This window comes from Equus caballus, chromosome 22, assembly GCF_041296265.1.
Source record: "Equus caballus isolate H_3958 breed thoroughbred chromosome 22, TB-T2T, whole genome shotgun sequence".
Taxonomy (NCBI): domain Eukaryota; kingdom Metazoa; phylum Chordata; class Mammalia; order Perissodactyla; family Equidae; genus Equus; species Equus caballus.
In genome coordinates, this window is record NC_091705.1 from 15,815,985 (window position 1) to 15,831,583 (window position 15,599).

Consider the following 15,599-nt stretch of genomic DNA (forward strand, 5'->3'; position numbering starts at 1 on the left):
CAGGTGGGAGTTCTGACTATTCCACAAACAACTGTTAACCAATCCTCCTTATTTTAGGGCTTACCCCAACCCGACTTCCAGAGGACCCTAGCGCCATCAATTTCTGAGTCCTGTAAGGTTTTTTATAGAATAACTCAGGTTCATTCCCAGATTTTCACGTGGCTGATCTATGACCAATTTTCTCAGATTTGTTATAGCTGTAAACATATAGCCAGTGCCAAAATCATATAATTGCTATCTCTCATCCTATCATCCCCACTCTTGCCAGATTATGCCTTTAAAAAATATCTCTTTTAATGCACTTTTAGTGTGGCTTCACAAAGAGTTTAATTAGATGAATATGTTCAGTTCACCATATTTGTCCTGAAGTTCCATGATTTTTCCAGTGCACCACACTGCAGATATTTTTGTTCTGTTTTAAGAGTCAGATGTTGCATGCTTTATCCTTTGATCCTCATATTTTTAGGTAAAATTAAATCAGAAGGGAGGAACCAAAGGTTTTCTGTCATGGATCTGCTTTGCCTGGTCAGGGACTTATCATGGGGTTCCCTGGTTTTCTTTTATATCTTTCTAATGGAAAGTATGCAGTGATTAATATCTCACCACAGATGATACTCTATGGATAATTGTCTGTCAGGCTTTCCTTGCTACATCTTTTCCCAGGTAGAGTGTGGTCAGAGTCACAGAGGCAGCCTGTGCTCTCAGTGCTTTTCAGATGGGAAGGTACGTGAACCTGTTGGCTTCTTCTGCCAACCTCACAGGCTGCTTGAGTGGAACAGGTATGGCAGTGTGTGTAAGGAGTTGTCAGTGCTCCAAATTTCTAGGGGAATCATGACTGAGTCATGTGACCCTTTATTTTATAAGTGCTGGGGAGTTGTCTAACTCTCCTCATGGCGGTCATGGGATGTGTCCCTCATGGCCTCATTCAATCAGCAGAAAATACGTCCAGAATTGTAACTGTATTTCCCAAGTCTCTCATGTGAAGTTACAATTTGAGTTCAAAGCACTGCTGGAGAAATTAGACCATTAAATCCAAAAAAAATTAAGGAGACTTCTGGAACTAAATTTTAAAGCAGCTGAAATAAATTGTGTATTGAATCCTGTCATAGTTGGCAGTACTTAACAGATGAGATATTTCCTCCCTTTTATTCTTCCCAAGTCTCTCTCACTCTCCTCCAATATAGGCAGCAACAAAGCATTCTAGCTTTGCCTCAGAGAAGGTAGGGATGGCCGAGAAGGAAGAACTAAAGGGTACGTTTTCTGCATGGTTTTGAGGGAAGTTTTCTACCAAGCCTTCCTTGTCCCCAGGTCTAGGGGAAGTGCCAGACAAGTTTGATGTTCTGAAGAGAGAAGCCTGAGGCTCCTTTCCTGGGAGATGCTCCAGAAAGCTGCGAACCTTGGCGTTCCCCAGTGGCCAGAAACAGCAGGAGCAGAAGTGTCTGCAGGGTCTAAATAGATGGACCTGTGCCTGAGCCTTAGAGAGGTCCCTCTTGGTCCACCCGTGATTAGCAAGCATGTAGCTGAACCCACTGTCCTTAAAATGATGATCAATGCCTAAGACCAGAAAGGAACAAGGCTGTATCGGGACTACCAGCTTGAACAGATGACCTAAGCCCAGAGTCTTCCTCTGATGACCAAGTACTAGGTAAGGCTCTTAGCACTTAGATACCACCCTAGGTTATTTCAATATAGAAATTAAGATAGAAGAAAAAAACATTTATGTTGAGTGCACTGAGAGTGACCTCAAATGTCACTATAACACGAAGCCTTCCCAAACCTTCCCCAACCACCCTATAGAAATAGCAATTCGTCCTGCTGGCACTTCTATCTCATACACTACTTAATATTCTCCATGGCATTCATCACCATCTGTCATTCTCTATATAGACTGGCTTGTTAGTTTTGGTCTCCTCCTACAAGATTGTAAGTTTCATGAGGACAGAGGGTCTTAGGCTGGGTTTCCCTTGAATCAGACTCTGAGACCAGGATTTGGGCATTTGTTTATTTAGGGGGTGGTCTCTTGGAAACAGTGGTGGGAGCGTGGGGAAGGCAGTCCATAATGGTGAATTATCAAACTAATCGCCACTGTAGGCAACTGGAATTGGAATGGGATTACCCTTGGGGAACCACTGGGAAATGAGGTAGAACATGTACTTGCAGGTTGTCCCATCTAAAGGGAGAGGAAACCGGGGTATTTATACACCAAGTCCCATCAGTCAGTGGCTGATTGCTTCCAGGGGTATTAATTCCCAGTACTTCTGTCCACTACACCCTTGGGAAGAGAGGCCTACAGGTGCCAAAGAAAGTTTTCAGCAAAGAGATGCAGGTACTCAGTGGGAAGTCTAGCCACTAGACAGGGCTTTTGTCAGTTCACTGCTGATCCTTAGAACCCGGACAGTGACTGACACATAAATGCTTAATAAATATCAGTTGAAAGAATGACTGTTAGGTTCCATGAATATTAACGTTTATGTATTAATACATAAGGCAGCCCTGGTGGTCTAGTTGTTAAGATTCACTGCCACCAGGGTTCATTTCCCACTCAGGGAACCACATCCCGTGTCTGTCAGTTGTCATACTGTGGTGGCTGCACATTGCTGTGATGCTGAAAGCCCTGCCACCAGTATTTCAGATACCAGCAGGGTCACCCACGATGGACAGGTTTCAGCGGAGCTTCCAGACTGAAGAGTAGAAAGAGGGACCTGGCTGCCCAGTTCTGAAAAAATTGGCCATGAAAACCCTGTGAATAACAGTGGATTGTTGTCTGATAGAGTGCCAGAAGGTGAAAGAATGGTGCAAAAAGACTGGGCAGGATTCCACTCTGCTGGATACAGGGTTGCTAGGAGTTGGAATCCATTGGAAGGCACTAACAACAAATTGATACATATCATGAGTAGTTTTGTGTATTATCTTGGCAACTAAACACCTCAAACTAATTTGTATCATAGGGAACTAAAAATGGCAATTCTTAGTTCAGCTGTAAATGACACCGCAAAGGAAGGATTAAGAGAAAAACATCAAAGAAACACAATGATAGCTTAGAGACCAGAACCCAGGGGCTTGGCCTGGCTTTAACTGATGGTACCATGATGGTAAACAAGTGTGCTTAAGAACCACAGGGAAAGCCTGGAGAGCTGAGTCCCAACCAAGAATCCTGGAGAGATTGAAAGTTTTATCTTTACTCCCTCCCTCTGCCTAGCCCAAGGCAGAAGTGCTAATCAAATGGCTAAAGCCACTAAAATAGACCAGAGGAAGGGGACACAGATAATTCAGAATAGGGCAAATCAATACTTAAACAATAGAAGAGTTGATTGTACTTCATTACATTGCAGAGGGCAAGTTAACTGCCCTGTCATACCCTCTCCTCTTCTTTGCTCAGCCTTGGTAGAATTTCTTTTTAAATTCACAAGTAAGAAATTTATTTGGAACAAATCCATAGGTCCTCCCCTTCGACCCACAAGCTTACGAAAGTAACTTTCGATAAGGTCAGGTGACACAAGCCTATGCTTGTCGTTGCACTGAAACTTCTGAGCTTGGTGGCAAGTCCTCAGCACTACACCTTCTCATGATACTTTACAGGATCTCTGTGACCAGGGGAGGGAAAAAGTACAGTGGGAATGGTCGAAAGGTAATCTCTAAATAGAATTCATGCCACATTACTAAGGTGGCCTGAAAGTCCCCCAGGCAGGCTCTTCCCTGTTCAGGACGTGTTTTTGACTAGGACGGTTACCTTGGAAATGACCCCATCCTGACATCAAAGCACCACCGTGGAACTGCTCCTGAGCTAGCCCTAAAAACAGATGGAAGGCAGCAGCAACGAAGTGCTAAAGGAAAAAAATAATGCTGTGGAGGTTCAAGGGAAGAAAATGTGGCCGGCTGTGTTTACAAACAGTACTTTTAAAAAAATAATGGATTCTGGCTTGAAAGGAAATGTGTTGTATAAGTGCAAGCAGGAGAGGAAAAGAAGAAAGAGAGAGAGCCAGGCTTTGAAGAGCTCCATGAATTTAATCTATCTTAAGTCTATGATTTAACAGACCTTCATAAACTGTTGACTCTATGCAAATACTAACTCATTTCATCCTCATAATAACTCTTTATAGCTGCTTTTATGCCTATTTTATAGATGAGAAATCCAAGGCAAGTAGCTGGCCCGAAGTCACAGAGCTCCTAAGTAGATAAGCTGGGATTTGAACCCAGGAAGTCAGGCTTTGTGTTCCATGCCATTAACCACTATGCTATGCTGCTGTAGAAGACATCACACATAATCTAGTATCAGGAAAAGGTTGATAATAATAATAATAATAGGAGGAGGAGGTGCCATTACTTGAGCACTGACCATGTGCCAGGCACAGAAATCCTACAAGAGAGGTACTTTTTAATTCTCATTTCCAGGTGAACAGGGACTTAGAGAGGTAAGCAACTTGTGTGAGGTCACAAGGGACTTAGGTGCGAGCTGGATCTGGAACCTATGGAGGAGCAATGGAAAGACAGATGGTGATGAGTGCAATTGATGATATTTATCCATGTAACTTTCCCAGCACTTGCCTGGATGAGGCGCATGGATGATGAAAAGGAGATCTTGCCTCCTGGCAGTTGGCTTCAATCTGAGCACCCTGGATTAGTCCTAAAAATAGCCCTGAATGTGACCGAGGAAGAGTTTTTTCCCATGATTTACTTAGCTCTCTACAACGTGTTACTTAAATCTTTCTGTTAAAAGAAGCTGGGCTCAGGCAGGACAAATGATCCATCTGGCAGAGGCGTGAGGATTAGCTCTTTGATTTGGATTTGTCTATCAAGGTCTAAAATTCTCTTCCAGACTTAATTTACATTCTAATCTCTGCAAGTAATTTAAAGGCATCCACTAGCATTTTTATTCTCCAACACATGAGCCTAACTTTTAGGAAGAAAAATAAAATACAACAGAAAACTTGTTATGGCAATGTGAGGACAAGAGAAATGCTAAACAGAAGATGTGACATCATTTTGTGGGTTTTGCAAAAAATATGCAGGTTAGCTTAAAAAAATAAAAATAGCCAAACACATGCAAATAACATCTTTCAAAGCCTGGAAACACAGAGAAATCTGTACAAATTCTGCCTTGCAAGACAGATGGCCTATAAATCCAGAGAGTCATCACACAGTTGAGATGGACAAATTGGACAAGATGCCTGCCAGCTAACATGGCCACCAGCCTCATTCTGTTGAGCCAAATGCCAATTAGGCAGGAGCTGGCTGCTCAAATGTTTGGATGTCACTGGGATTAGGTGATTGAGAATCCATTCATCATCATTCAATCCCCATTCTTAATGTTATGATACCAGAGTATGTTGGAATGCTACTGGTCCAATGGCTTAGCACCTCCTTAAGTCACTTCCAAGCATAGCACTGAGAAGCTATTTCCTTGGCTCATGTTTATTCCTGGTACTGTGACCCTAATATGAGTTCTGCTAGACCAGCTCAGAGAAAGTAAGTGCAGATGGCTTCAGTATCCTGTGGCTCACCAAAATTGATTTGCCTGCTTGCAGAAATAATCTATTCAATGTTTCCTTTTCAATTATCTTTGCTTGGGCACAAACTTTCATAGGACGTTTGCCAACTAACTGTTCTTGTATAGTATACGATATCTGCTGGTTTCTTCCTCTAGTTTATCAACTTATTTTTCAATCCTGGAGTCAAGTATGTTCTAAACATGATTTCATGCATTATTATTTTCTCTTAGGTTGAAAAGTGTCATGTATTCTTATTCCGTTTTGGTTGTAAAAGCTGTTTTATTAGCACAGCTAAGTACAAATACAAGTCCAAGATGTGTGACAATGCCCACTAAATGGCTACGTGCTCGTCTCAAAAGCCTTTGAAAATTAACCCCTCACTCAGCTCTCATGGCTTTCTGTGTCCCTGCAGTTTTCACTGTAGTAAGTTGCACTTGTTTATGTGGTTTGTGTGAAAGTTCTTAATAATAACACCTAACTTTGATTTAGCACTTTCCCTTCTTTGAAATACTCTCACATCTGCGAGTTTATTTACTGCTCACTGTTCTGTTTGGTAGGTAAGACAAAGTCTTATTATTTAACATGACAGATAAACAAACTTTGACCCAGCAAGATGAAAGTCCTTTTTAGTTGACATAGCTAGATAAGGACAGAATCCAGATAAGAACCCTGCTCTCTTGAACACAGGCTTGGAGTGTTTCCACTAGATTTGCGTAAATACTGATTTATCATTTAGAGTTCGAGGTTCTCAGAGGCTAGAAAACAAGTTTGTTGCATTTTATTATGCAACACGTGCAAGATTTATTATGCCCTGCCACACTGCTCTATCAGAGGAGACCCTTCACAATGGCTCCTGAGCATAATGCAAAGGAGGCAAAAATGTTCTAGATCCTTACCCAGAATGTCATGTTCCTTGGTCAAGCTGGACACTGGCTTGCTAAGGGCAAGGGGCATGATCTTCACTTCATTTATGTCTGTTTCAGTGTCTAGTGTAAAGGCAGGCCCAGAAGATGTGCTCATTAAAACTTTCTGGTGAACTACTTAGAACATGTTATCTTAGTGCCTTAAATTCTGCCTGTCCCTCAGTCAGCTCTCTACTCTGCAGCACTCTCGAAGTACAGCTTGAGTCACTTTCTTCAAAAGCCTCCAATACCCTTCCTCACAGAGGAGGTTTTACTATACTGGGAGCCCCAAGAAGAGAAGAATGGTACCTTTCTTTTCTTTTTTTTTTTTTAAGATTGGCACCTGAGCTAACATCTGTTACCAATCTGCTTTTCTTCTTCTTCTTCTTCTCCCCAAAGCTCCCCAGTACATAGTTGTATATTCTATTGTAGGTCCTTCTAGTTGTGCTATGTGAGATGCTGCCTCAGCATGGCTTGATGAGCGGTGCCATGTCCATGCATAGAATCCAAACTGGCAAAACTCTGGGCCTAGAATGGCCCCTTTCTATTTCTAGTTCAAGTGTGGACATAGGCAGTAAGGCTGAAAAGATGTGTGTTGACTAAATAAATGAACGAATGGGCCAAGGGTAGTATCTCGGCTTTCATGCCCTTTTAGCCTTCTCACTAATTCCTTCCCAAACTAATAAAATTACGTGACCATTCAAAGACTCAGTTTCTTCATTGTAAAATGGGGATAACAACACAGATTCAAAGATTCATTCTTGTGTCTGTACAAGATAATTAGCAGGTAAAGAGTTCCGAGCAATTACTGACACAATAAATAAAAATTTCCTGTTCCTCCAAGCTTCTCTAGCACATAAAGGACACTCAGATTTGCTGGATGAATCAATGGAGGTGTATCACATTCTTGCTTTTATTATAGTTATTTGTATATATCATCTCCTCTCTGAATGACAGTCTCCTTGAGAGTGAAAACTTTATCTTGATTTCATTCCACTTCTTTGTAGCTCTTAAGTGAGGTAGGCAATACACATTTGCTAGATTAAAATATCCAAGAACTGCATCAGGTATGTTAGAATACAGAAGAGTTCAATGAGCACCAGGTACCTTGGAGGATCCCTCCTTTGACAGGCTGGAGATTCTTGTTACAACTGCATAGCTGGATGGAAAAATTCTTTTTATACTGTTGTGATCATGGTGAATATTGTTTTGTTGATAATGACATTGTAGCTGACAGTACTGGTGCCCCAGGAGATATGGTTGGGCTGGACTTCCATCTGCATCTCTTTGTCTGATGGCTTACTTTATGGAGAGCAGATGGAAGTGCCTGAGGATGAACAATTCCTAAGAGCATCCACAGTGACTGCGGTTGGGAAACTCAGGCGTGTGTTCTACACTGGCTTCTAGAGTTTGCCCCAAGACTGAGATGCAGTGATGCACACTGGTAACTTTCTTGATGACACAATCTTTATTGGCTGCCTTCCCTTCCTCATTCTCATTTCCTAAATTGCCCTACTAGAGCTATGTGGAATCGCCTCTCAAATAAACTCTTTGTGCTTGAATTCTTCTCCCAGAGTCAGCTTCTGGGAGAACCCAAACAAAGACAAATAGAAACATTAATAAGACTCATTTTGGCTCATTTTCTATGTGGAAGGTAGAGTGTTAGGTGTGAAGGTTGATTTTGCCAATCATCCTCGTTAAGCCTTCCTCTTAAAATAATACTATCCCTACTCTGTAGATAATTTTGCTTTTGCAACTGGAGTCTTATAGAGCAGAGTGGTTCAGAGTCAAGATAGAGCTCTAGAATCTCTATAATGAATTATGGAAATTATTGGTCATTGTCAGCTTCCTGACATTATTTCACCCATTGCCATTGCACATTTTTCAGCTTTTCTGTTAAGTGCTAGGGTAGACAGTCCACATCTCACCTCATCTGGCTTCCTTGTGGTCATTGTTTGTTTTCCGTGGAGTTGATTCTCTTCACATTTGATCTGTTTCCTTTCCACTTATTTGGTCTAAAGTTGACTATTAACAAAATTAGACTCTGGGTAATGCAGATGTTGTGGGCCAAATGCCTGTGGCTTCATGGCCTTTTTCCAGCACAGTGCAACCTGCCAAGCTGTTCCTTTTGACTGAGCCATAGTCCCACCTGACCCCTACCGGGAAGGGAAAAGGGTAACACTCAGCGATTATCAACACTATGTTCTGATGAGACGTCTCACTTATGGGAAAAATAGACACTATCTGCTTTGTCCCACTAGTTTTCATGCAAAATGGCAAGGCATCTTGGGAAGGTATAGTCTGATGAGGGAAAGAAGTTTTAACAAAACTCAGCAGACTAGGGTGGATTGGACTACCAAGGTCACTTCCCTACCTCTTGGGACTGACAGTTGACTGTGTCTTTTACTGTTTATATTTTTCCTGACTGGCTGTTTTCTGAACAAAGGCTGTTTCAGCTGTGAATGGACATGGTTGTGACATTCTGGCTGGAACCATGCTTCTGAGCAGACACTGAGGTCACTTAAGGCTGGAGGAGAAAAATCCAGGATTCCTGGGCCAGGCATTTGCCTCTGCTCAGGCCCAATTTCTGCCTCCTGGGAAAGGAGGAAATGCAGTCAAGGAAGGGAAATCAGATGGAAGTTACCAAGACAACAAATGAACAATGGACTCATAATGGCTATCGTGAAAAGAATTTTTTTTTTCATTTTAGCCAATCTCAAATATTTCAGAAAAGTCTATGGACATATGAAACAACACAGAGGTAAGAGAAGCTTGGAATATACTCACAGATGATAATGTCATTCTTCTGTGACCTTCCACAGAGGGTAGAAAGTCAATAGGTGGAATTTAAATGAGATCTTCATCAATAAAATACGAGTGGCTTTTTGGCAGCTTTCTCAGTGCAGTAACTTAATTAAGGCATGAAAAGAATTGGCTACATCATATAGTTTTCATCCGTTTTTCTTTGTCTTTTGGGAGAAAATCTATCTTGTTTAAGTTGATTTTGTTCATTCATTTCAGTCCTTTTGTTCCTTATATTGCTACACAAGTAATCTATATAAACATATTTAAATGGATGCCATCTTAATTGTGAGGCAGATCTTTGAACCAGTCAATATTTCCTCCAGAAGAGTGGTTTTTAAATTGAGCATCCTGAATCTCCTGAGGTTTTGGCAGAAGTGCCTGCAGAGAATGGCATGGGGCAGGAGAGGAAGCAGGAGTAGGGCAGCCATCACAGCTACACTCCAGGCTCACCTCTATTCAACCAAAATACTGTCATGCACAACATAATGACGTTTTGATCAACGATGGACCACATAAATGATGGTGGTCCCATAAGATTAGTACCGAATAGCCCAGGTGTGTAGTAGGCTATACCATCTAGGTTTGTGTAAGCACACTCCATGATGTTCGCGCAATGAACAAATTGCCTAACAGTGCATTTCTCAGAACGCATCCTCATTGTTAAGTGATGCATGACTGTAATCCTTTTAAAGGTTTTTCGCATACATTGACCTTTCTTGTGAGACTTTGTTAGAAGAAACAAACACGAATGAAAGGATGTTATGTCAAGGACAAGTCTGAAAACCACTGCTATGGATGCCAACTGATAACTTGTAAATAGCTGGCATTGCATCTCTTTTCTCAGCAAGTCCTGATGGAGGGCCCCAAGTGGGAGTCTGGAGTCGTAGGGAGGACTCTGCACTGGGACAGAGAAAATATGGTGATAGTCTCAACATTCTCACTTCTTTAGCTGTCTCTTCTATGACCTGAGAGTTTAGGATAAATGGCTAAGTCCCTTGTAGACAGGAGATCCCAGGATTTGAGGCCACTGACCAGGGTTTCATGAATGGTAACAACTAAGACAGTTATGTGACAGGTTGGAATGAATGAGCTGGCGGTGCAGGCCCTTTCCATTTTATTTTTTCTCAGTGTTCAGCTACTCTGCCCTTACCAGTATTTCACTTTTGATTCTGTTAGGGCTGTTTACAGAAAAGTGTCTCAGTTTGAGTTGTTCCAAAAGCAGGTTTTGAGACAAAGATTTGAGTGCAAGTAGTTTATTTGGGAGGTAACCCCAGGAAATAATAGGAGGGCAGTGGAGAAATGAGAGGAGGTGGAAAAGCAGCTAATAAAGGGAATGATATCAAGCAGGGTACAGTTGTGGGCAACTAGGACTCAGTCTCACTGGGGAACTCCAGGAAAAAGTAGAGAACGCACATCGAAACTGTCCCACACGTGGGGCAAGGAAGATGACGTATTTGGCCTCCAACTACTCCTGGGACTATGAGGTCCTGGACACTTGTAGGTTGGCTGTGGTTGATCTGAGAGAAAGTTCTGGAGAGTTGCAGGGAGTGCTGTTACTGTTTTGGAAGAGTGAGTGCCAGGGTGTATGAGAAGAGCACCCATGTCTGCTGCACCCATGTCATCCCATTTTACAGATGGGGAACCTGGAGTTCAAGCAAGTCAAGTCACTTGCCTGAGGTTAACTGGCTTAACCATAACACTAAGCCAGCCTTTTTCTTTAATTATGGCATGTTTGATCTCTCAAAGCTGCACAAAAGACATTGATAAAAGTAATCATTATTCCTGATAACTTCCACCTAATAAAGAGCAATGGTGCTGGGAAAAATAATGATTTTTAAAGAACTACTAGGAAAATTAAGTGAAGAAGTAAATAGTAAGATTCCAGTATAAATCTTTACATTTTTAACTATAATTATAATTCCATTTTAATAAAAATATATATAAAAGAATGATTGAGTCAGAAATGAATGTTTGTGTACAGATACGACTTGCCATATTTTTTTCAGGTTTCATCATCAAATGATTCTAACTTATTCTTAATTACAGTAAGTTAAACAAGCCTGTTAGCCAAGAGACAGCAATGTTCAGGAATGCCTCTCCCCAGTGCTCTGAATCTCACTTCCAGACCCATTAATAGTTCGAAATAATTTGGTGTAAATGCCAATTATCACTTTTCATTAGTTCAGGTCAACAAAGGGTTAATGGGTGAAAATTAATATACGCAACCTTCTTACCATGAGCAACTTATGTAATTCTCCCAGCAATTCTTGCAGGGAACTTTTTCAAAGATGAGAAAACTAGAGGGTGAGACTGGTCAAAGAGGTTAAATGACTTCCTAAATAAGGCAAACAGTAGTGATGAATTACTGCTTTCTGACCCAGTTTTCGTGGGATCTGCTGTTGTTATCTGCCCAGTCACCATTCCTCCTTCTTCTAGGTATCACGCTCCAACTGAATTTCAGGAAACCACCTCTCTCCCACTGTCAGTCCATGTGGTTTAGGTAGTTGACTCCTCATTGGCTGTAGGGAGAGTCATGTGACCTATGTCTGTCCAATTATTTCATCCCATCCTCTGGGCTACAGTGATCCTACTTCAGGGGTGAGCTTGGGTGACTTAAGCCAGGCTCAGGTTTCTGGGACCTTTGAAGGAACTATGAGTAAAAAGAATTTCTGTATACTAAGATTGGTAGACCTGGAACTGCCGGTGGCTTTCTTGTCACTTCAGGAGAGTCTGCCCAAGAATGACAGCCAGTAGAGAAAATGATGGGAGATGAAGGAACACAGTTCTTTGACATCGTTTGAGCCCATGGATGTAGTCATGCCTGAAGTCATTAACACCCTGACTTTCTGCTTATATGCCCCAGGAAATTCCTTTCTGTGCTTCGGTTTGAGTTAGGTTTCCGTCATTTCTCAACTGAAGGAGTTCCACCTAACACTACAGGTTGCAGGATTCCTGAGTCCACTGCTCTCTCTAGACACTCTGGGTGCTTTTTGCTGTTAACTATAATGATACAATATAGTTCATTCATATCAGCATTTTAAAATAAAACAATATTGAAAATACAGTAGGGTTATTTCTGCTGATGCTTAATTATTAGCTTACACCTATTTGATGCAAAAATGCTTGCAATACTCGAACTTCTATTTGCTTTGCTGAAAACCAAATTGCTTTGCTATTACTCATTTTGAGTTCATTTCAATTTTTAAACTATTAACTCGCTAAGTACTGATCAAAGACTATAAGACATTATATAGTTTCATTTTAATGATTTAATTGCAATAAAGTGGGGAAGCTTTGGCATAGAACACCTGATAAAAATTTAAGAGGAAGAACTGATGATAAAAAAAGGAATGTAGGGGTCAGCCTGGTGGTGTAGTGGTTTAGTTAATATGCTCCACTTCGGTGGCCCTCGGTTCCTGGGTTGGGATCCTGGGCATGGAACTACACACCAGTCAACAAGCCATGCTGTAGTGGCATCCCACAAACAAAATAGAGGAAGATGGCACAGATGTTAGCTGAGGACCAATCTTCCTCACCAAAAAAGAAGAAGAAGAAGAAAAGGAATGCTGCTCAAAACATCTGCTAATATTAAAATCTACTATATTAATTCAATTGTTTAACAAATACTCATGAACACCTGCTCTTCACAGAAGAATAAAAGTATGAACCAACTCTACTGTTTTCTTTTGGTTTGGCAATTTATTTAAGCAAAATTAGGCCTTCATTTATAGACATATCAGTTGAATCTAGAGGTCTACATTCTGTTACTAAAGACATCAATATAACTTTTATTCTTCATGCTGATTTTACACACTGCCTTTCTTCTAAAGAGTTTAAATGATAAAAAATAACTCTATTCAGGAGACATTAGTCTTCAAACTCTGACATTCATGACCCTTTTATTTGGAAGAGGCAGGGGTCATTGTGTATTCCTGTGTTAGGCATATTTAGGTCTACCGTGCAAATAACATGGCAAGGAGAAAGCATTTGCTGACCCGGGGCCATGACATTATTCAATGCGTGGTTTTAAATTGTAAAAATAAACCAAACTCCCTCGAGAATAGTATCTTCTGCAATAAGCTTCAAACTCTTTCTTTGTGGAACCCAGACATGTGAACATTTGTCTTATACTACACAGAAACCCTCTGATTATTTATAAGCAATACATACCACTCCAGAAACAGAAATTTCAGCTTGGAAGTGTGGTCAACATGCTAATGACAGCAGGCCCGCAAAGCATCAGAGGCCATCATCCCTTCTGGATTTTCATTTCACACATTCATGTGTTGTACTTTTAGTCAGTTAATCTATGATCAGCTTTAACATTTAAGTTTCTGATCATACTGAAAAATGTTCATATAATTTTAGATTCTCTTTAATGTAAAAATTATATAAAATGCATATAAAAACTAAACATTAGCCTATGTCAACTTTGTGAATTAACACCTACTTTAAAATACAAATTTTTTGATATCAGAGCGTATACGTATATTTACGTTATTATATATGCACATTATGTATGTTTCTTATTCCTAACATTTTATAACAAATATAGGCAATATGGAAGTGTCTTTCTCAGACAAATGAGACTGAGTTTGTGGGTTAATTTGATTAATGCTTGGGGAAATTTGAGGAACTAGTCAAAATGAAAACAGCAGCAGAAAAATATTATAATGTAATATTAAACTTCTCTACTTATTTTCTTATGTGTTTATTCATCAAAATGTATTAACCAGTTGACTGAAAGTTAAAAACTCTGCTTTCTCAAAGAGCATCTTGGTATGAGATCTTAGGTAAGTTGTTTGACCCCAAAGTCTTGGTTTACTTTTTTTGCAAAACAAAAACATACATTTTGAAAGTCATATAAAATGAGTTAATTTCCTTGCATATCACTTGCCATATTGAGATCAAATAATACTTTCTTAAATTGTACTTTGTTGGATTTTACTTGTAGTTATCTAATAAATAAAGAAGACAGAAAAAGGAGCTCCTGAAAAGATCTTAAAAATGTTATGAACAGCAAAATCAAATTAAAAAATTGATTTTCATTTTTTGAAAAATATTTCAAACTCTTAGTTACTGAAGAATTGAGGTCTAACCCAACAATTTCTTAGCGTTTCAAATAAAGATTTCAAAACCATTATCCTTTTGACTATGAAATAACAGCTAACACAATAAAACAATCTTCTTTATTCTTCTCTGTTCACATAAACAGAGCCAAAGCAGCAAACAAAATGATTCGGTGTGAAACATCTCAAGTTCATTTTCTTACTGGAGTTTTGGGTTAAGAAATGAATTCTGTGATTTAAAAAAACTCACATCAAGGCCGACATGGAAGCTTCATGAGCAGTATCACATTAAGTTATAGAAAAATAAATAAAGTGGCTATTTTAAATACACCTGAACTTTGTGTGCTTGTTGTGATTATGGAATTCATACCTAGTGCATCTATAAGACGGCACTGAGTACTCTTGCCGACAGTAAGAGACATCATCTTAATTTCCATCGGACTCAAAATTGGTTCTTGCAGGACTATAGAGTTAGACAGTAACCTGTCATGATTTCTCCCTTTGTATCCTCTACTTAGTTCAAGTCATCAGAGTATTGTGTATGAGGGCCTCACAGGCCAGCTGAAGCGTGGGCCATGTGCCGTGTGTGTGAAGGGAGGGAGAAAAGGGCAAAGTTTATGTTTTGAAGTGCCTCCTTGTTTTCACAAAAGTTTTTGTTTTCCTAGTGTCGTGGGCGGATTGATTTTAGAAGTCTTGTTATATTTGTTATAACACTGTGTTAGTTATTTTTGGTGAAGTTTGGATTTCAGAAGGGAACTGTCAAGCGCTCAGGTGAAACCTCCAAGGAGTTGCCCTCAGCTTAACGATAAGGAGAACTCCCATCTCTTGTGGCCCTAAGGAAGAAAGGGTGTCATACAAAGTAGGTTCGGGAGGGTGGCCTGGGAAGGCCAACACATACTCTTGGCCAATTGTTTCCTCTGATTGACCTCTTCCCCACTGCAACAGTAAGAATGATGACAACCACAATGGTCGACCAAGAATACAAACAAAACTAAAATATATCATCTATAAATTCCCGACTAATAACATGTAGGATAAAATTAATTATAAGACATTACTTCTATTCTTAATAACTGCTTTCATTTTTCATTTAGGGGACCAGTTCCAAAATAAATACAATGGGTTAAAAGATTTTTTAATCAATTTTTATGATAATCATTCTTATTAATGACTCTAAATTTGTTAGAGCTGTTTCTATTACTTATAAATTGCCTGCATATTAAGATGCAATTTATCTCTTCTTAATACTTGGTTAATTGTGCATTATTTTCCTCCCTATGGAATATCCAAGCAATTCACAGAAACATCAGTGGTAACACACCACTTTTCTCAGT

The 15,599-nt window shown here is 40.0% G+C and overlaps 1 protein-coding gene across 3 annotated transcripts in view; it reads right to left on the reverse strand.

Moving 5' to 3' along the window:
- Positions 1-15,599, reverse strand: part of PLCB1 (phospholipase C beta 1) — a 668,292-nt gene that overhangs the window by 184,992 nt on the left and 467,701 nt on the right. The window lies entirely within an intron of this gene.